Here is a 22202-nt window from a genome sequence, read left to right as displayed (position 1 = left end):
TTGGCGACACAAGCAGCTGCGGGTACGTTAGGCTGCTGTCCCTTTAAGACGAATGCGCAGAACTAATATAAATGACACGCATCCGTTTTCTTTCTGTTTAAAACACAAGACAAGAGGAAACTCGCCATTTTGACTTCATTTTGCGTGCACGTGTCTGTTTAAGCTAAAAAAAAAAAGTGAAAGAGAACTGAATTCGGCTAAACTCACCTTCTTCATCTACTGACTGTGGATGGCATCAAGGTCTTGTCCTGAAGAATACAGGGCCAAACAATAGGGATTTTATCTCATCTGGTAACAAGAGCAAAGCCATAACTTTAAGAACTCTAATGATATATTTACCCCCTGATATTGCATTGGGGATATCAATTCAAACATTTTTAAAGGCTAAGAGTATGAGCCACAGCTGCCCAAGATATCTAGGGGTTGCAAATTAGTCATGGCTATAAACCTGTATGCATGGCATCTACTTTGTATTTTTTATAAAGCAATGTTCTATGCATTTGTCCCTGTCAAATAAACATTAAATAAATAAATCTGTGAAAAATAACTGCCTAAAGTTGTCGACCCCCTGAACCGCATTTAAAAGTACAAAGAATTTCAGTATTGATCAATAAAAAAAAATAAAAAAATACATAAATACCTTTGAGTTGGACAGTATGTTGTCAGTCTCATTGGCCAACATAATTCAAAACAGACCTAAAGAAATAAAATAAAATATAGTAATCATCAGGATATCATGTTATCATAATAGTTAAATGAATTATTATAACTATGACCATTATAATATTGTATTAGTCGCCTATTATTTAGCTGATTATTTAGCTTACAGGCTTCTCAAGGACAATCTCACTGAAAAAACTTGGGGTTAATGATTTTAAAATGTGAGACTTATTTCAAAAGCATAAATCTTACAGACCCCAAACCTTTGGACAGCAGTGCACTGCATGTTTGAGGTGGTTTTGCTTACTAGTCATATGGTTCATAGAGATTTTCTTGGACAGGGAGTGCAGCAGGCCATCACAGCATGATGATCTAGGAACATAACATGCTGTTTGTCACAGAGCCAAAAATATTACATGTGATAGGTTTATTACAAGGAACCAAGCTAGAACAGAGGTGAAATGCAGAAAAGATAAATATATACAAATCTTAAGATAATATATTGTGAAATAAATGCATATGGAATTATCATCATGATTAAACAATAACTCACCCCTTGTTGTAGAGTTTTATTTTTTCTCTCGCTATTCTGAAATCACATTTTAGCAATATTGGTAAGTAACGTCACTGATTAAGTTAACAATACAGTGCATTCTTTTTGGTTAGCCTAAATAAATTAGCTTACTTCCCATTGACAAATTACCAGCAAAACTATCAAAAACTGTTATCTACACTAAATATGTGTTTAAAAACCCAAACTTTCATAAATAAGACCTCAACTTAACGTAACTTAGGCCTAACGTTGTCTTTTGAAACCGGTTAGCTAGCGTAGATGCTAACGGACTTTTTCAAAGACATAAAACCATTTCTTTAAAATAAATATTTAACAGAAGCGTGTCAATTACACGTAAGAAATGTGTCAGGGGCGTTTGTGTGTATTATTTGTGAGATTTTGTTGTCTAAACTTACCTGAAAGCAGTGAAACCAACAGCGAGAGACGGGAGTTTTGTTGTTTGTCAGTTGTCGATGACGTTTCCATCTGCTCTCGAGCAGCGCACGTGCTCCAGTGTTTGATCACGCGCATGCGCATTAAAACACTTCAAAGTCATGCAGCATTTAAATAAACATATAGAATTAAAATATAACATAATTTAAAATATCATTAATAAAAAGTTATTGCGAATAGATCTGAACGTTGTTGGTTATCTTATAACCTTAGGGGACCGTACTGACGACGTTGTCAGTTGGTAATCTGCCTGTTAATAGTAGGCTAAGTGATATTAAAATAATAACCTGCAGAGAACGTTCCCAGAACGTTCTCTTTAGGTTATACAAATAAAACCTAAAACCTGCAAGGAAACGTTCTGGGAAGGTTCTCTTTAGGTTATAAAAATTAAACCTAAAAATAACCTGCAGGGAACGTTCTGGGAAGGTTCTCTTTAGGTTATTAAATAACAACCTGCAGGGAACGTTCCCAGAACGTTCTCTTTAGGTTATAAATTTAAACCTAAAAATAACCTACAGGGAACGTTCTGGGAACGTTCCCTTAAAGTTATAAAAATAGATCCTAAAAATAACCTACAGGGAATGTTCCCAGAACGTTCTCTTTAGGTTATAAATTTAAACCTAAAAATAACCTACAGGGAACGTTCTGGGAACGTTCCCTTAAAGTTATAAAAATATATCCAAAAAATAACCTAAAGGGAATGTTCCCAGAACGTTCTCTTTAGGTTATAAATTTAAACCTAAAAATAACCTACAGGGAACGTTCTGGGAACGTTCCCTTAATGTTATAAACAAAGATCCTAAAAATAACCTACAGGGAACGTTCCCAGAACGTTCTTGTTTGGTTCCCAAAAAAATAACCAAATGGGAACCAAACGGGAACGTTAGGGGAACGTTCTGTGTTTGCTGGGAAGGCCTATAGGTTTATTTTCGTTTTGTTTTGTAATAATAATACGGTAGGCTATAACAGACAATATAATCGGGCGCCCGCGCGGTCACATTGCACGTTAACTGGAGCGCATCTCATCCTAACTTAACGAAACTAAGTGTATGCCTCACACAGACATGAGAAATACATAAAATAAACAAAGCTTGAAATGTCTTTAAACGAAATAATACAAAAAGAAAAAAGAAATAGGCTACTCTCTGATTATGATCCATTATGTGCATTTCTCTCTGTAGGCTCGTTCACTACGGAGATGGCGATCGTCAACTTCATATTTGCAGTCGACACAATAAACACTAGTTTATTAATAAAAATCAATGCACTCGTCACCGGATTTATGCACATCTTGCTTGTTGCACGCACACATAGGCTATTATGTCGAAATAACGAGATATTATGTTGAAATAACATTATTAATAATAGCCTACATCTTTTAAAATATTTGATTGAATGCTGAATGTTGCGCTTGTTCAATTTAATAATAATTTAAACAATTTAATAACTCCGCTTCGCGTCGTGACCGCATTACCACCTCGGGTGTGCATTATTTTTCTAATAATTCAACGGCCTGTCGTCAATTATTCCTTACTTGTTCCGTTACCTCCAACCCCTGTTTTAAATCGCCGGATCCACCTTTCCTTTGCGCTCCGGGACCTCCGACTTTACAAATTAAGCACTGGTTATAACTGAATGAATACAGCAAAACTACCTATAGGCTATTCCGACTTACTGAGCGCGAAGCAGCAGTGCAGCCAGCCACAGGTGCGGTTCCCGAGTGTTCTACGTGGTGCGCTAAACTGTGGCGCTGTTACAAAATAGCCTAAATTAAAGCATTTAAAGTTGGGGATAAAACATAGGCTAATTATATTTAGAATACAGTAATATATAACTGCTTATAAAGGAATAAATATCAAGGAGTAAATCAATGAAAATGTATTTATTGGTGAAAAAAAATAAATAAATGATGCAACTGGTCGACCAATGAGAATGTCAGTCGACCAAGACGGCATCGACCGATTAGTCGACTAAACGACTAAAGTTGACAGCCCTAATTTCAAGGTACACATTTACAATCTTATCAGTTCTTGCTTTGAACCCATGACCACACACACACGGAATGACCTTTGTCTTGTTTAATAATAATACAAATGTTGATGATAATAATCATCATCATTGATTTTTTTTATTATTAGCCTACTGTCAATATTAATAATAATAGTTGATTTTTTTTTGTTTGTTTGTTCAAAGGTTGTTTTCATATCTTGAGTTTGTATTTTTATATATTATATTTATCAGAACTGTTCATGTTTTGTTACACGTTTCTGGATTTTTAAAAAATATATATATATCGGCCGATATATCGGAATATCGGATTTTTAAATCACCAAATATTTGTATCGGTATCGGCCTTAAAAATCCTTTATCGGTCGGGCTCTAGTAACAATTAATTGTGCAATTATTATGCTCAGTTTCTCAATAAATTACGGTCAAATGCTGCCACATCCAAGAGCCAGAGGATGCTCTCATGCATAAACTCAAAATATGCAGTTGTTTATCTACAAATTTTCAGACAATATTAAAAGCACAGGTTTTAAATGTGTGAATTATGTTATACCTATGCCACCTTTGATGGGTAGCACTTATTATCAGTTTAATTTTTCATCTGAAAAACGAAAAGTTAGACATTGAAAAATTGGATTCAGTTTTTCTGTTTTCCTGCTGTTGCAGCTCACTTGAAAAGAATGGTGAGGAGGATCACTGAGCCACTCGATGGTTATCCATGCTTATTTAAAAAGTTAATTACTTTGTGGATTTACAGTACATGTACAAGTGATGCTTGCTGAAAAATGTACCGTATTTTCCGCACTATAAGGCGCACCGGATTATAAGGCGCACCTTCAATGAATGGCCTATTTTATAACTGTTTTCATATATAGGGCGCACCGGATTATAAGGCGCATAGAATAGAAGATGCTGCAGTCAAACGTTTGACTGGGTTTGCGTTATGCAGTGGTCACCAACCTTTTCAAGCCTAAAAAACAAGTTGCTGAGCTGTAAAACCTTGTTTATACTCGACGCGTCCGCATGAGCGCGAAGGTAATAAAAAAACTAATATCCGTCTGCTCGGGCAGATTCGGCTCAAAGTCATGCATCTCCGAATGCATCCGAAGATGCATGACTTTGAGCATTATCTGCCCGAGCAGACGGATATTAGTAGTATATCTCATCACACCGGCACCCAGTTTGCGCGCCTAAATCAGTTGTATGGTCTGGTGTTCAGTCTAAAACAAAACAGTTGCGTCAAGTATAAATGCCTCGTCTGCATGGGGAGTTGCGCGCGCTGTCAGCGGAGGCTCGCGCTCCGTTGCCAGGCGAAAGTATAAACAAGGTTTAAGTCAGCGGTTGTTTTATCCATATATAAGGCGCTCCGGATTATAAGGCGCACTGTCGTTTTTTGAAAAAATTAAAGGCTTTTAAGTGCGCCTTATAGTGCGGAAAATAGGGTATGCTGTATTTTAATGTCTTAAAATGAGTGCTAATTGTGGCTTTATATTCATTAAGGTGCTGTACAGCAGTCGAAACCTTCTGCGTCAGAGGCCGAAATAAAGAAATACATGGGCAGCTATCTCCGGTCTGCTCCTGATAGATATGGGGGTATGGGACAGCTAAAGGGGAAATCAGCCGTTGAGGTCTGTTCAGACTCTGAATAAGTAGAATGCACCTATTGTTTATCTACAATGTTTCTGTTCATTAATTTGTTTATCTATGAAACAAATTACAAAACTGGTTTTATTTTAATTTAACTTGCTCTTTGTTTTTAGCTTTGATGTAAAAACCTGTAATATGTAAAATGTTGTTGTGATGACACAAAATGTAATGCAGTTATCAATATATATATATATATATATATAAGCCAGTGGATTTAATAAAACACGTCTTGCATTTAATACTGGTTTGTCATTATTCTTGTGGTCTAGAATAGGACATCAATGTGTTAAAAAATGTTTAAAAAAATGCAAATCAAATGAATGTCAAAACTTGACGTCAATTTAATGTCAAGTTTTGACATCGATTTGATTTGCATTTTTGACCAATTCTTTGATGACTATGTTTGACGTCAATTTGATGTCTATTTGACATCAATTGCCCGCTGGGATGCTGCGTGCTGCGTGTTGCGTGCGTGTTCAACGTTTCACAGCTGGCGAACGATCCCGCGCTTCCCACGCGTTTTACATTAATACAAAATTAAAGGATAATTTTTTGGCTTCAGTATTCTCGTGGAAAAGGATTTTCCCCTAGCGTATTCTACGCAGTACTCGTTCCTCTCTCTAGAGAGAACCGAGGTTACGTTAGTAACCGAGTACGGCTCTAAGGATATGTAGTGGATCTTTTAAAACATCCCCAGTGTCTTCTAGGCAAGTGGAAATGGGTGAGATGCCTTTGAGGATCAGAAGGGTACAACTGATGTTAGCATACTGGATTAATGTGAAGGGACAAGTTGATAGCCACCCAGCTAAAGCTAAAGCTATCTTAAAAGACTGCTGGGAACATAGTAAGTCCAATTACAGAAGTTTTGGGTGGATTGGCGACAGGGCCGTGCACAGACCTTTTGAGGGGCATGTGCTGAAACTGAAAAAGGGCACCCCCCTCCCTTTTTTTATATCAAAATTATTTAGTAAGCCTACATAAAAGGAAGAAATGGTCACGTCTTCATGACAAATTCAATAACACAAAATAATAGTCTCAAAAGCTTTAGATTTATTCACAATTAATAACAACCATAATAATAATATAGATAATATAGATAAACAGGGTTTTAAGGGCCTCTTAACCTAAATACAACAGCAACCTTCTGTTGCTCTTGTGTACTCCCTCTTTTTTAAATTGCATTTATAGAAATATATGTCAAAAATACTTGACTCATACATAAACATGTTAACCAAATAATACAAATTAGCTTACAAAACCAAACAGAATAGCTAAAAAATTCTGTTTTTTTTATTGAACTTTATGCACTTTTTTATGAACTTTGCAGAGAAATATATATATATATATATATATATAGAGAGAGAGAGAGAGAGAGAGAGAGAGAGAGAGAGTTCAGATGCAAAAGCCTCTAAGTGCCATCTGAAAATTTCTTCTAGAATTATCATTTTTATCAAGCTTGTATATTTAAGTTCAGTAATTTCACTTAAATGACAATTAATAACTAATTTTCATTGCCATTTAAGTGAAATTACTGAACTTAAATATATGAGCTTGATAAAAATGATCATTCTAGAAGAAATTTTCAGATGGCACTTAGAGGCTTTTGCATCTGAACTCTTCATATTCTCTTTTTTAGCTATTCTGTTTGGTTTTATAAGCTAATTTGTATTATTTGGTTACCATGATTATGTATGACATTGAGAAGAGGGGAAGGTAGAGCAATGAGTCAAGTATTTTTGACAAACTATTTTGAAATATAATTTGAGTAATTATGTCCAAATCAATTCCAGATTATAAGAAACTATAGCCATACCTTTACTATATCCAACATGTATCCGTCTACCTGGCAAAAAATTGATACTGTGCTGTGGAGGACAAGGGATGTTGGTCTCTTGAAGGTCTCTTATTCACTAAAAATATTTCACAATATTACTGCTTTTGCTGTATTTTGGATCAAATAAATGAAGCCTTGGAATGAATTACATCATGAATTACATTCTGCATGATACAATATAAAGATTTCACAGTGATCTTCTGTAATGTTTTTTTTTTTTTTTGTTACTACTACAACATTACTGTAGTAAAACCATGTTTTACTACATTTTATACATGTGAGGATGAGCGGAGAGTATAGAATAATATAGATTAAAAATTAGCTAGATAGCGAATACATGCATATTAACAGCCTTGAATTAACCATAATTGAATATTAATACCATAACATGATTATCCTAAATGTTAATAAATTAAGTGTATCAGAAATAATAAATCAAAGAAGAAATTTCTTAGAAATATGTTACCTAGGTGATGAGGATCGCTTTATGTAAGTTCCAGTACGAAACAGCGCGGGGGCGCACCTGTTATGATTTTCCGATGGTAAAAACAAATTATATGTTGTTGTATTACTTATCAATATATAGTTTTTGACCAGCGAATGTGTGCAAATGTGCATTTTTTGTCCGTCATTAAAACGGCGCAGGCGGTATCACATTACATTTTCATCAACAGGTTACAAACTAGTTTGTTTTTCCTGTTGTAAAGTACATTTGGCCAAAATCGCATTTTATAAAAGATGAAATACTACTGTATGCACAGGATATTTAAGTTATTTGCGTTAGGCTATGTATTGGCTATGACTAGATGGCAAATGCTAGCCTAGACCTCAGTCAGTGAGTCATCAAATAAATAAAATATGAGCCTTTATAGACAGTGTTTAGTAGTACTTATTCAAACAACAAGATATTTATTTACCCTTCGCAAAACTTCGTTCAGCTGCTGTCTACTGTGCGGCTGCTTGTGGAACTTCAGTTGATGCAGTGAATATAGAGGAGGCGGAGTTATCAGGTAATGACAGCTTGAGGATCGAATAAGATTTACACAAGCTCGGTTTAAGAACTTTGATTGGCTAAATATTTGTAAAACAGACAGACAGACGTAAAGGATGACCAAAAGCATTGATTAAAAAAAAAAAAAAGAGTGTGAGGGCAAAAAGGGCATGCCGTTGAGGCTTTACAGGCTTTACAGGCTGTTGAGCCCTACCTGTGCACGTGCCTGGCCTACATTTTATTTCAACATATTTCAGTCGATTTTTACTCATCTCAGTATAGCAATACAGTTTGCTGAAACATCATCATTCATTCACACACGCGATTTAAATTTAAACTGTCTTTGCCAGCTGTGGTAAACAGCGCGCATCTCTGCCGTTCATTCATTCATAAACAGAAACCCACGTGAAGAAATTCACGTGAGAACGAAAAAACTTACTAGTATTCCTCAGCTCGCTCCTCGATATACCCGCACTTCTGAGGGACATTTTCCATTATTATTATTATTCCTCACAGCGCTGCAAGACGGTGTGAACAAGTAATGATCTGAATAAACTTGTGTGTTTTCTCGAGCTGATATGGGGGCGTTCACAGGATTGCGCTTGGATTGCCTTGAAGCCTGGTTTATAGGCGGATCTTTTGTGACGTCATTGTTTATGTTTGCCGCGTTGCATCACGGGAATCGTGTGGCAGGAAACACCGCTAGAGACCTGTAATTTGACGGGACTCATAAATTTTGGGGCATCTCTTTTTTTTTTTTTTTTTTTTTTTTTATATTCAAAAATAGGACATACAGGAGGAAAACAACATCTTCTGTACATCAAAAAAGTCTATAGACAAAACACAATTAGGCCAGGGGTTATCAAAACAAAGTATAACACAAAGAGAAAAAAAATTAAATAAATATTTTGTAAAGCTTACAAAGGTCATATGATCTAACAGCTTTTTTGTTTGTACACTCAGATATTGAGAGAACATAGTTCTTAATATTAGCAGCAAGCTCCAGAAAGCTTGGTTTCTTTTTTAAGAATTTTGACTTGTGCAAATAAAATTTGGTTAAAATAATAAGCAAATTTATCACATAAAACTCTGAACATAAATTTTTATCATGTTTAGTGAAACCAAACAAAACATTTTCCCACCTCAATGCAAATTGAGGGTAAATATGGACAACAATAAATTGAACCACTTTGCTCCAAAGTTTTTTGGTATGTGGGCAAGACCAAAATAAATGGACCAGTGTTTCGTTTAGTTCTTCACAGAAAGTACAGCTGATATCCAAGTCTTTTTTCATTTTTTTCAGGTAACAGTTAGTGGGGTAAAACCTGTGAAGCATTTTGAATGAGATCTCTTTGACTTTGTTGGTTAAAAAAAACTTTTGAGGCAAAAGCCAAACTTTTTCCCAACAAATCTCTCCAACAAATGATGACCAATAAGATACAGCAGCGGGTGCACTCCTAGAATCCTGTAGAAAAAGTTGACGCACTGCCTTATTCATACTTTTAGGAGGCAGTGAAAAACAGATATTTCCAACAGCTGTTTCCTTTACATTCACCGGTTTAGGGGGAACAAGAAGTCCATTAACACCTTTAAGAAGTGAAATGACAGCTGAAGGTATTGCATCGAAAACGATAGAGAAGTCCTTAGGTGAGATGGGTATTCCAAAGTGATGAAGAAATTCACTGTAGTTAAAGAGTTGACCATGCTGATTGAATAATTGATTTACAAGCAAAATATTATTGTCATACCACCTTTGAAAGAACAAGGATTTGTTTTTATACAAAATATGTCTGTTGTTCCAAATATAAAACCTATGAGGAGTGAAGTTGTGCTTGTAAATTATTGACCAAGACAGTAGCATTTGTTTATGAAACGAAGAAAGTTTAAGAGGAATTTTTTCAATTTTATAAGTGCAAACCAACAGGAACTGAAGTCCACCAACTGAAGAGAAGATATAATGGGGAATAAAATTCCACAGATTGGTAGGGCACTCTAAGTACCGCTTAATCCATTTAATTTTGAAAGTGTAATTTAACGTAGTAAAGTCAAGAAAACTAAGGCCACCTTTACTGTACTCATTCATTAAAACAGACTTTTTCAGATAATGATTACGATTCTTCCAAACGAAGTCATAAAGGATTTTATCTATGGTTTTACACATTGGTTGATCTATGCATAAAGAAAGAGCAGCTTAAGTTACCCTTGATATTCCTTCTGCCTTTGAGAGTAAAATCCTGCCTTTCAAAGATAAATCACGTAATAGCCACATGTTAAATTTCTTCTTCATTTTTTCAACAATGGGAGTGAGGTTATTCTCGCTTCTTTGGGATTCATTTTTATCAATCACAATACCCAAGTAATTAATAGAGTTTTTCACAGGAATATTAGCAATAAACTCAACATCACAGTCTTTAAGAGGCAGTAATTCACATTTTTTAAAGTTTAAGCGGAGACCAGAGGCTTTACTGAAGGCTTCTATTATGTCAATAGCAAGAGGAACCTGGGAGCTGTCTTTTAAAAACAGTGTTGTGTCATCTGCCAGCTGACTAATAATAATTGTTTTCCCAGCAATGGAAATGCCCTGCAAATTACTGTTTTTAATATGATCACACAAAAGTTGGGCTGCAAGTAAAAAAAGATAGGGAGAAATGGGGCATCCCTGACGAATTCCACGTCTGATTTCAAATCTAGGAGAAGACCCATTTTTAAGCTTAATTGAGCCATTTGCATTACTATATAAAGTTTTGATTGCATCACAAAAGAAATCTCCAAAGCCAAACTTCTTGAGTGAATGAAAAAGAAAATTATGCTCGACAGTATCAAAGGCCTTAAAAAAGTCTAGGAAAAAAATGAAGCTGTCATCTGAAATTAAATACGAATAGTCAATTACATCTAAAACTAATCTAATGTTGTTGGAGATATGCCTCTTAGGCATAAAACCTGATTGTGTTCCATCAATTATAGAATCTAATACTTTTTTTATTCTTCTAGCAAATATAAAGGCCAAAATTTTGTAATCATTGTTCAAAAGGCTGATTGGACGCCAATTATCAATATAAAGTAAATCTTTGCGTGGTTTAGGGAGTAAAGTAATCAAACCTTGAGTCATGCTCCATGGTAAGGTTTTGGCTAATATACTTTCATTAACCACCTGCAGTAAGAAGGGCGCCATCTGCTGGGAAAACAATTTATAGAACTCAGATGATAGGCCATCTGTCCCAGGTGACTTGTTGTCTTTTAACAGTTCTAAACACTGAGTGACTTCTGCCAGGGATAAAGGGAGGTCACAAAAATCCCTTTCTGAGTTGTCGAGCTTAGGAGTATTATGAAGAGAATTAAGGAATATCGACGAATCAACGTCATCATATTCTGATGTATATAGCTTTTTATAAAACGAGGAACAAAAATCAGATATTACATGTTGATCATCACTTATAGAGTTGCCAATTTTTAATTCATTAATAGTATTACTTTTTGCGCGATACTTTTCCAGTTTGAAAAAGTATGCAGAATTCCGTTCCCCTTCTTCTAACCACCGTTGTCGAGACCTTATAAAAGCTCCTTCTGCCTTCTTTTTATATATATTATCCAGGCTCTCTTGTAAATTAAGAATATCTAATTTATCTTCCTCTGTTAAGACGTCAGGTGAAATTTGAGACAATACCGAAATGCCTGTGATAACTCTCTGTTCTTCCAATTTTCTACTTTTAGCAAGATTACTACCAAGCTTCCTAAAGTATTTTGCTGATTCATATTTAAATAACTCCCAATTAAGACTAAAAGAATTTTCCACCACAGCCTTGTTGAAAAAATGTTTAATCAACTGTGGGATTTTCTGTTTAACCTCCTCCACTTTAAGAAGAGAGTTATTTATTTTCCAGTAATTGGCTTTGTAAACATTATCTGAAAAAAAATTCAAAGAAATGAATACTGCTTTATGATCACTTAATGGACAGGGAAGAATGTTAACAGAGATATCCTGCTCTTTAATACTTTTTGATACTAACCAGAAGTCTATGCGAGAAAGTCTAGTGTTGTCTTTGTTACTCCAGGTAAACGAAATATCATCTGGGAATTTAACTCTCCATATGTCAACTAACTCAAACCTGTCCATAAAAAGCTTAAAGTATGCATTTCTATTATTATCACGTGCAGGCGGCCATCTGTCAATCTCAGAGTTTAGAGAAACATTAAAGTCACCTCCAAGTAAAATGTGAGCGTTTGGAAATTTTGTTAGCCAATACTTGAGTCTATTTTCTATATTAACAAATAATTGGATGTTTTCTAAATTAGAATTATACCCGTAAATGTTGAAAGTGATTAAAACAATCTTGTTATAGTCAACCACTTGGCAGATAAAATGCCCTTTTGGATCTGTATCTGTGTGCAAAATGTCACCATTATATTTATGCTTCAATGTTAAAACTCCAGCTGATCTTTCTGAACAGTGAGAAAACCATAACTCGTTCCCCCACTGAGATCTCCAAAAATTTTCGTCATTTGAGTTTGAGTGAGATTCCTGACAAAATGAAAGATCTGAGTTCAACTGTTTAACAAATAAAAATAATGCTTTACGTTTAGTTATATTTCTTAACCCCCTGGCGTTTAAAGACACAATAGACAATGAAATTTTACGAACAGAAAAGGCTTATGGTTTAAGTACAACGGAACAAATAACAAACAATGTTATACTGAGCACCAGATGCACATAAAGAAAAAAAAAAGTTAGGCTATATGGTGGATATTTAAGACCATATTTTGCGTCCCATCCATAGAAAGAAGATAAACAAGTTTAACGTTATATATAAAATAAAATAAAAACCAGTCTTTTACGTTGCTGGTCAGTAAGTGTGTTCTTTCAGGGAACAAATAAGCTGCATACCAAACGATCCTCACAAATTAAACCTAAGGATCAGGCTTCAGAACAAGGTAGAGAAAAAACAAGAGCATTACTCCGGAGATTTCGGGCGAATGTCAGCACAGATCTTCAAGTGATTTCCTTACCATCGATAAAAGCCCGTGCTCCCACAAAATAAGCCGATCTACCTTCACTACGCGCCTTATTCACCAAAGGCCACAACTTCAGCCTAGCCTCCTTGACAGGTTGCGGGAGATCTTCAACAAAACGGAGTTTGTTATCACGTATGACGGGGTGATTTTTTGCCGCTTTCCATAGAGCATCTCTGTAGGATCTCTGGGAGAATCTGATGATGATCGCTCTCGGCCGAGAGCTGGCTGATGTAAGTTTCCCAATACGATGGGCAACGTCGATTGCTGGCGTCAATTTGTCATCTTGCAGAATACTCCGACAAAGCTCTGTAACCTTTTCCTTCACGTTTTCTCCAGAGTTTTCGGCCACTCCATAGACCTTCAAGTTCCACCTTCTAGAGTAAGTCTCCATTTCAGACACGCGAGTTAAAAGCGCCGCCACTTTTTTTTCTTCCTCTTTTAGGCGGCCATCAACATTTTTAACTCTCTGCTGGGCTTCTTTAACTTCACTGCATAAAAAGTCCACTGTTTTCTTCAGCCCTTCAATTTTCAGTGCGTTTCCATCAATTTTTTTGGAGTTTTCACTCACCAGAATTTTTATGGAGTCAGCCTGCTCCTTAATAAGCTGGGAAAGGGTAGTAATGACGACGTTGTCTTGGGATGTGGGCTCATGTTTTGCACTATAGAGAGCCTTTTTTGCCGCTGGGGAATCACATGGAGTCACAGGTAGCCCGGGAAAGTGATCCTCCGACATGGATACCTCAACTGTCGACATATTCCTATCATAATCGTGACACGAGGCTATCAGAGCGTTATTTGGCTGTGTATCAGGTATGAGGGCCTTCTTGTTCTTGTGCATTCTTTTCTTCTCAGGCGGTGACATTAGATCGATCTCAAAGTCATAAGAGATAGTCCGATTATAGATGAATGCAGTTTTTCTTCAAAAACCACCAAATTTAAATTTTGTGCGGGAGCTCAGCAGTAACAGACTTACTCGATCGCCATCTTGGCTTCCTCCCAATTTTGGGGCATCTCGCCCGGGGGGCGGGGTTACGTCCTGCGTCACATCTCTAATGCGGGTTCTCGTCGACCAGGGTCAGCGCGCACACAGGCAGGCACAGAACTAGCTAGCGAACCTAGGTCTTAAATCTAATAAGTTATGTTTTTTACAACACGTTTTTGATGGAAAAGTGATGTTTAATTTCCATAGTCTTTGTTTTGAACGAAAGCGAAATCAGGAATCGCGGTCTTTCAGTTTGTTTATCGTTGCCTAGCTACCAAGGGTTGCACAAGATGTTTTTTTTTTTTTATTGCATTACAATATAAATCAATGCAATGGAAATAACACAAAACAATGAACATGAACATGTGGGGATACAGAGAAAATGAAAGTAAATAATAACAGTAAATAAAATACAATTACAATTTACATAAAACTTGTTCTATAATACAGGATGTTTTCAAAGCTTTTTTATTGGAGGGGATTTTTTGAAGTGAAGACAATAATAACTAAATCATAAGCAAAAATTTTGCAACTAGGTTTGAATTTAAGGTATCTTGCTTTGTGGATGTGGTATTTTCCCATCATACAGAACAAGTTTAATATATCATCTAGCTTTTTATTTTCAGAGACATCAGAGTGAAAAATAACCGTACTGACAGAAATATTACATGACTGATGAAATGCAAGAAATATGGAAGCTGAAATTTGAAGCCAAAATTGTTTAGTATAAGAACATAAGTAAAATAAGTGTAAAATAGATTCTTCCTCCTCTTGGCAAAAAGAGCATAGTGGGGAAATATTACTGTAAAATTTACTTAGATATTTATTACAAGGGTAATAACGGTGAATATTTTTTAAATGGATTTCTTCTATTTTATTATGAAACAAAAATTAGTTTGGCACTGTCCATACCTTATGAAAAGTGATATTTGGTAAAAGCGCTAACCATTTCGGTTGTACAAGATGTGCTGTAGCCTTAATTACAGTGGCCAAGTCGCGTTTCATATTAACAGATGAATAGGCTTCGCTCAGTTTATTAAATACATCCAACCTGAAATGTCTCTTACAAACTATGATGCAGTGCCGGCCCGAGCCTTTTGGGGGCCCTAAGCAGAATTTGATTTGGGGGCCCCCTCCCACCACGCAGAGTCACCTGTGCTCGACGATTATTGACACAATGTCACTCTATAATGTTACATTATAAATTAATACAATGAGGTTATGTATTAATACAAAATAAATACTTAATAAAAAATAGATACTTAAATAAAAATGTTTTAACTTTTTCTTCACTCTTTTACTAACTCTTTGAAACTTCTGAAAACAAATTGTCACAAAACATATTAAAAAAATATTAAAAAAATTATTTGCAAAATATCCTCCAACGTTTTGCAACACTTTGATGTTTGAATGATGTCTTGTATGAACATGACGGAGTATGTTTTTGTTTCCACTGTTCGATCGCGCCCGCGCCTCACACACACACACACACACACACACAACATATTACAGCATTGCAATCTTGACATCGCAGCCTGTTCGATATAGCCATAATAAAATATAATAATAAAATAGTCAACCTAACATATAAAAATTACACTGCTCTGTTTAAATAGTCAGTAGTAGCCTACAATTCGTACCATTCAACGCTGCGTAGCCCAAGCACCGCTCCACTGTGATGTTTCCAAGCACATTTTTGCTCTTGTGAAGAGAATGATTTTTTCCCTCGATATTGGAACGTGGGTGAAGTACAAAGAAGCCTATAATAAAGAATAGTTTACCATCCAAATCCATCGCGAATGTTGAAACATTTTGATTCTAATGAGAGAGATACGTGAGCCCCAACGGCGCTTTCACTTTCGCTTTAAATTATTTCGTTTAGGCTTGTTTATAATAATTTTTTTATTCTTGTTCTGTTCTGAATATCATTAAATTTAAAGGATAAATCATTGATAAAATCAAATTTTTGTGACATGGCTTAACATTACCGTGACTTTGCGCACAAATTGTCTATGCACGCGAGGTTATGCGCATGACTCAAACACTGGCAGACACAGCAGTTGTAGGCAGGTATATTGATCATGAAATCAGAATTTTCTTGTCTTGAATTATTAATCCATTCATTCATTTATGTCACTTGTTTAATTTAATATGTAAAAAAAAAAAAAAAAAACTCGCTTGGCGGCCCCCTGGTGGCGAGGGGGCCCCAAGCAGCCGCTTAGTTCGCTTATGCCTCGGGCCGGCCCTGCTATGATGGGACAATGAATCAATACACTGACATGGCAATGCTAGACAGATAGTCTACTTTTTTTGCACAGTCCTACCGTGATTTTCAGGTTGGATGTATTTAATAAACTGAGCGAAGCCTATTCATCTGTTAATATGAAACGCGACTTGGCCATTGTAAAGAATTAAGGCTACAGCACATCTTGTACAACTTAAACCCTTGGTAGCTAGGCAACGATAAACAAACTGAAAGACCGCAATTCCTGATTTCGCTTTCGTTCACTAAACAAAGACTATGGAAATTAAACATCACTTTTCCATCAAAAAACGTGTTGTAAAAAACATAACTTATTAGATTTAAGACCTAGGTTCGCTAGCTAGTTCTGTGCCTGCCTGTGTGCGCGCTGACCCTGGTCGACGAGAACCCGCATGAGAGAAGTGACGCAGAACGTAACCCCGCCCCCCGGGCGAGATGCCCCAAAATTTATGAATCCCGTAATTTGACTGTTTTGCACGTTTGGAGGAGGATTTAGAGAAGAGGATGGTTCACTCTTGCTGTGTGGTCGATTGTACGGCTCGTTGGGGGCCTGATAAAAAAGTTTTTTCGAATTCCCTCCGAAAAGGATCGCGAAAAACGAAAGAAATGGTTGCGTGCAATTAGGCGATTGAACCTGGACGCTCCGAAGCCTGGATTCCTAACGTTACTGATCGAGTTTGTGAGGCTCATTTTGTTCATGGTAGGCCTAAGTCTTAGTGACTATGTATTTATAGAAAATTGAATAAAATAAAAAAAAATAAAACTGAGTCAAATCAACCGAGTCATATGTTTTCGCGTTCTGATTCAGGTGTCCCAAACCGCGATCCACAGCATCCAGACTACCGTATTTTCCGCACTATAAGCAGAGGCGCACCTTCAATGAATGGCCTATTTTATAACGGTTTTCATATATAGGGCGCACCGGATTATAAGGCGCATAGAATAGAAGATACTGCAGTCAAACGTTTGACTGGGTTTGCGTTATGCAGTGGTCACCAACCTTTTCAAGCCTATAAGATCACATCCAAGTCCAAATGTAAACCAAGATCTTCCACTTGCAAAAAAATATGAAAAAAAAAACAAGTGGCTGAGCTGTAAAACCTTGTTTATACTCGACGCGTCCGCATGAGCGCGAAGGTAATAAAAAAACTAATATCCGTCGACGGATATCTGCTCGGGCAGATTCGGCTTAACAGCGCGCGCGCGCCTCCGCATCCGCAGATGCACGACTTTGAGCCGAATCTGCCCGAGCAGACGGATATTAGTACATCTCATCATCACCCAGTTTGCGCGTCTAAATCAGTTGTATGGTCTGGTGTTCGGTCTAAAACAAAACAGTTGCGTCAAGTATAAATGCCTCGTCTGTTTGGGGAGCTGCACGCACAGTCAGCGGAGATCTCATATGGGCTTTGAATAACTTCGATTTTGTCACCAATACAAATTTTGAGCTTCTCTCCAAACCTCCTCCGGTCTTCAGATGTTAAAGTGCTTATATATTGTGGATTTTGCCCGCTAACTCTCTTGAAAGTGCTCGTCGCGTCTTTACAGCCCGCAATACTGTTTGATTTGTTGCCACACAACCACTCGCGCATGCGTACAAAGATGTCAACAAAGATCCTCCTATACTCGACGCGTCCGCACGAGCGCGAAGGTGCGCGCGGCAAAAATGACGTCATTGCGGTGTGGGCGGTCGTGCGCGTTGGGTTCGCAAGACCCAATTTCGCCTGGCAGTGTGCGCGACATTTTTTGTAACAACGCGCGCGGCGCCGCATCCGAAGATGAACGACTTCGAGCCGAATCTGGCCGAGCTCGAACTTCTCACCACACCAGCACCCAGTTTGCACGTCTAAATGAGTTGCTTACATATAAAAAATGAGCATACAATAGCATAAAAAGTATTTTTAATGAACATAAAGGTCCATGTTTAATAAAAATGTTCACGAAACTTAATGAAATGTTTAGTGAAATTAAAAAAATATGTAAGATTTTTATATAAGTTAATATAAGTTAACTTATATTAACTTATATCGTTAATATAAGTTAGTTATGTTTTATACACATTCTCATATCCATATATTTTGTTTTATTGTCACTAGTATCCAGTGTTGTGTGTAACGCGTTACAAAGTAACGCGTTATAGTAATGTAACTACTTTTTCGGGTAAAAAGTAGTGTAACGCGTTACTACTAAAAATTTGGTAACGAAACGTAGTTCCTTTTTCAATTCGACGCAACGTTACTTTTCCCATGGATATATTTGACAGCGACACTGCCTCAGCTGCGCGCTTGAGAGAAGAGAACTGTTGAGATCTGAAGAAAACGATTTAGTTTCATATTTGTTTAAATTAAATAAAATAAAAATTTTGTGCGGAGACATGATTTTGACCACTTTATTAAGTTTGTTTTTGTAGAAAACCTGTATTTAAAGTGAATTTCGTTTTGTATTAATTGTATCTTAATCTTTATAACTGCCCCCGGTGGGTATAAGCAAGATGTGGAGAGTCTCGACTGATGTCTTTACGGTTTCTTTATTTCCTTTTCCTTTATCCGTAATACACCGTGAAAACTATAAAAATATACAGATAAATACAAACATAAGTACTTTTATACACATTTCCTTAGCTAAATCAAACATACTCAAACAATAAACCTAAATTAATACACCACTAAACAATCATCATTTTCCACCAAAATCTATATTTCACTACACCATAACCTTTAAATTACACACAGATCAACTTATCAAAGCGAAATGGCTCTTTGTCAATACATAACTCAAATAACTTACAACAATAAACATGAACACCTCACTCCCGCAGCGCCCACATATAAACAAATACACGTACCCACATATAAACAACTACACATACCTCGTTCCGCTTCCCAAGGGCGTTAAACCAAAACCAGCCGATTTCCTTTGTTCCTTAGCATGCCTAAATTTGGCGTCTTTGCTGTGTGCTCCCTTCTGTTCGATCTTACTTAGTTTGTGAGTTTGCCACAGCTGTAACTTCTTCTTCTTCTTGAATTTTTATTGGCGGTTGACAAACAACACAATGGTGTATTTCCGCCACCAACTGGTATGGAGTGTGGATCAAGACGACTAAACCCCCCCCCCCTTATTTTTTTTTTTTTTTTTTTTTTTTTAAATTCTCTCCCACAAATTAGATTCCTCAAGAAACTTAAGAATAAAAATATAACACTCATTTCTCGAATTATTTTGCAGAATATACTTTGGTATGAATTTCATTTTTATGTTTTTTAAATTATGAATTAACAACCTTCTTTCATTCTCATATTTCTGACAATGCATTAAAACATGCTCTACTGTTTCCTCTTGCCCACAATAATCACATCTTCCCGTATCATGTTTACCCATTTTATAAAGCGTACTATTTAATCTTGTGTGTCCAAATCTCACCCGTGATATTACTATTTCTTCTCTCCTATTTTTCCCTGCAATTCTCATCTCTCCCACTTTCCTTTGAATTCTATAGAACCACCGACCTTTTTTCTCCTTATCCCACTGTTTTTGCCACCTTTCCTTTAGTCTCTTCTTGATAATACTCTTAATTTCACTCTTACTTAAATTAACAATTAAATTAATGTCATTGTTTTTAACTGCTTCTTTTGCTTCTTTATCTGCAATTTCATTTCCTTGAACACCAACATGTGCAGGCACCCACAAAAATACTACTGTAATCCCCATCATTTGAATTCTGTATATTGTTTGCATTATCTCCATTAAAATATCTGGTCTACTATCTGAATGACTGTATTGTAAACTAGCCAATGATGAACATGAGTCTGAACAAATAACTGATTTCACAGGTCTTATTTCTTCTATCCACTGTATCGCTAATAATAATGCAACCATTTCCCCTGTATAAACAGATAGCTCATCACTGATCCTTTTCCTTATTGATAGATGAAACTCTGGGACAGTAAATGCTACTCCTATCTTGTTGTCTGAACTCTTTGATGCATCTGTGTATATCTGAACATAACTGTAGTACTCATTAATATGTGTCTGTACATTATATGAATTACATTCCTTACCCTTGTTTCTCTGTTCTAACAATGTAAAATCAACTATAGCATCTGGAAGTACCCAAGGTTTTATTACTGGTAATGGAACAGTAGGACTAACATTTAATCGATTAATTTTAAGTTCTGTTGCTTTCTGTATCACAGTCCATCCAAAACTTTTAGTTTTCCTCCTCTCTTTTTCCCAACATGGCTTTAACGTGTCTAGTGTTGGATGCTCTTGACTATGGCCTTGTAAATTAACCCAGTAATTCAATGATAGCTGTACCCTTCTCATTTCCAAAGACATTTCACCCATTTCCACCTGTAGTGCTGTAATTGGAGTAGTTTTTATAGCTCCTGTACATAGTCTAAATACCTGATTCTGTATATTATCTAATTTTTTAAGAGATGTTTCTGCAGCTGATCCATAAACCACACACCCATAATCTAACACAGATCTAATCAGTCCATTATACATTGCCTTTAATGCCATCCTATCTGCCCCCCACTCACTACCAACTAAACATCTCATTGTATTTATTATTTTCTTACATTTATTTATTATATTCTGAATATGCACCGCCCACGTAACTCTTTCATCAAGCCATATCCCCAAAAACTTAAAATATTTTACTCTTTCCAGTTCTTGATTATATAATTTTAGTTTCACCTCACTTCCAATTTTCTTCCTTGTAAACAACATTATTTTTGTTTTATCAACTGAGAATTTAAAACCCCATTTATATGACCATTCTTCAACTATTGTAATAGCCTCCTGTATTTTTTTCACAATAAAATCAATATTCCTTCCCCTTTTCCAGATTGCCCCATCATCAGCGAAGAGTGAGAGGCCCAGCCCATTATCCAAATCTTCAAACACATCATTTATCATAATGGAAAATAATAAAGGACTTATTATACTTCCTTGTGGAGTACCATTTTCAATTGTAAACTTTTCTGAATAACTGTTTCCTATTCTCACTTTAAGTGTTCTGTCTGATAAAAAATCCTTGATCCATCTATACATTTGACCTTTGATACCTAACTTATACAGTTTAATTAACAACCCTTCTCTCCACATCATGTCATAAGCTTTCTCTATGTCGAAAAAGACAGCTACTACACTCTCTCTATTTATTTGTGCTTTTCTTATCTCATGTTCTAAACATACCGCCGGATCCATTGTATTTCTCCCTCTCCTAAAACCACTCTGATATTTGGATAAGACTTTATTAATTTCTACATGATACATTAACCTTTCATTCACCATTTTTTCCATTATTTTACCAATATTAGATGTCAACGCAATAGGTCTATAATTTCCTGGATTTGTACTATCCTTCCCCGGTTTACGTATTGGTACTATCACCGCCTCCTTCCACCTTTGTGGTAACTTTCCTTCTTCCCATGATTTATTGTACATATTTAATAAAACATCCTTAGATACTTCGCTGAGATGTCTTAGCATTAAATAGCAAATCTGATCTATACCTGGAGCTGAATTCTTGGTTTTCCTAAGAGCTCGATTTAACTCTGCCTTTGTAAATATCATATTCAATTGTTCATTATTATATTCCTCATTCTGTATTAAGTCTTTAAACTGTTCCAATGTCCTTTCCCTTCCTCTTTTACCCTCCTTACTACTATTATCTGACTTATGTATTTTAACAAAGCTTTTTGCAAGCATTTCTGCTTTCTCTTCATCTTTTATTGCTATTGTATCTCCATCTTTTAATACTGGATACCCAAATTCTCTTTTTATCCCATTCATTCTTCT

At 36.1% G+C, this 22202-nt stretch overlaps 1 protein-coding gene across 1 annotated transcript in view; it reads right to left on the bottom strand.

Moving 5' to 3' along the window:
- The window catches only part of exosc4 (exosome component 4), a 69087-nt gene extending 49573 nt beyond the window's left edge, over positions 1-19514 (bottom strand). Inside the window, exon 1 of the mRNA XM_081375083.1 lies at positions 19270-19514. The gene's annotated coding sequence lies outside the window, so the exon portion shown is untranslated. The remainder of the gene's footprint in view (positions 1-19269) is intronic.
- Positions 19515-22202: the final 2688 nt, after the last annotated feature.

This window comes from Scardinius erythrophthalmus (assembly GCF_964197995.2).
Source record: "Scardinius erythrophthalmus genome assembly, chromosome: 9".
Taxonomy (NCBI): domain Eukaryota; kingdom Metazoa; phylum Chordata; class Actinopteri; order Cypriniformes; family Leuciscidae; genus Scardinius; species Scardinius erythrophthalmus.
Note: the sequence above shows the minus strand (reverse complement) of the source record. Positions and strands in the feature narration are given on the sequence as shown.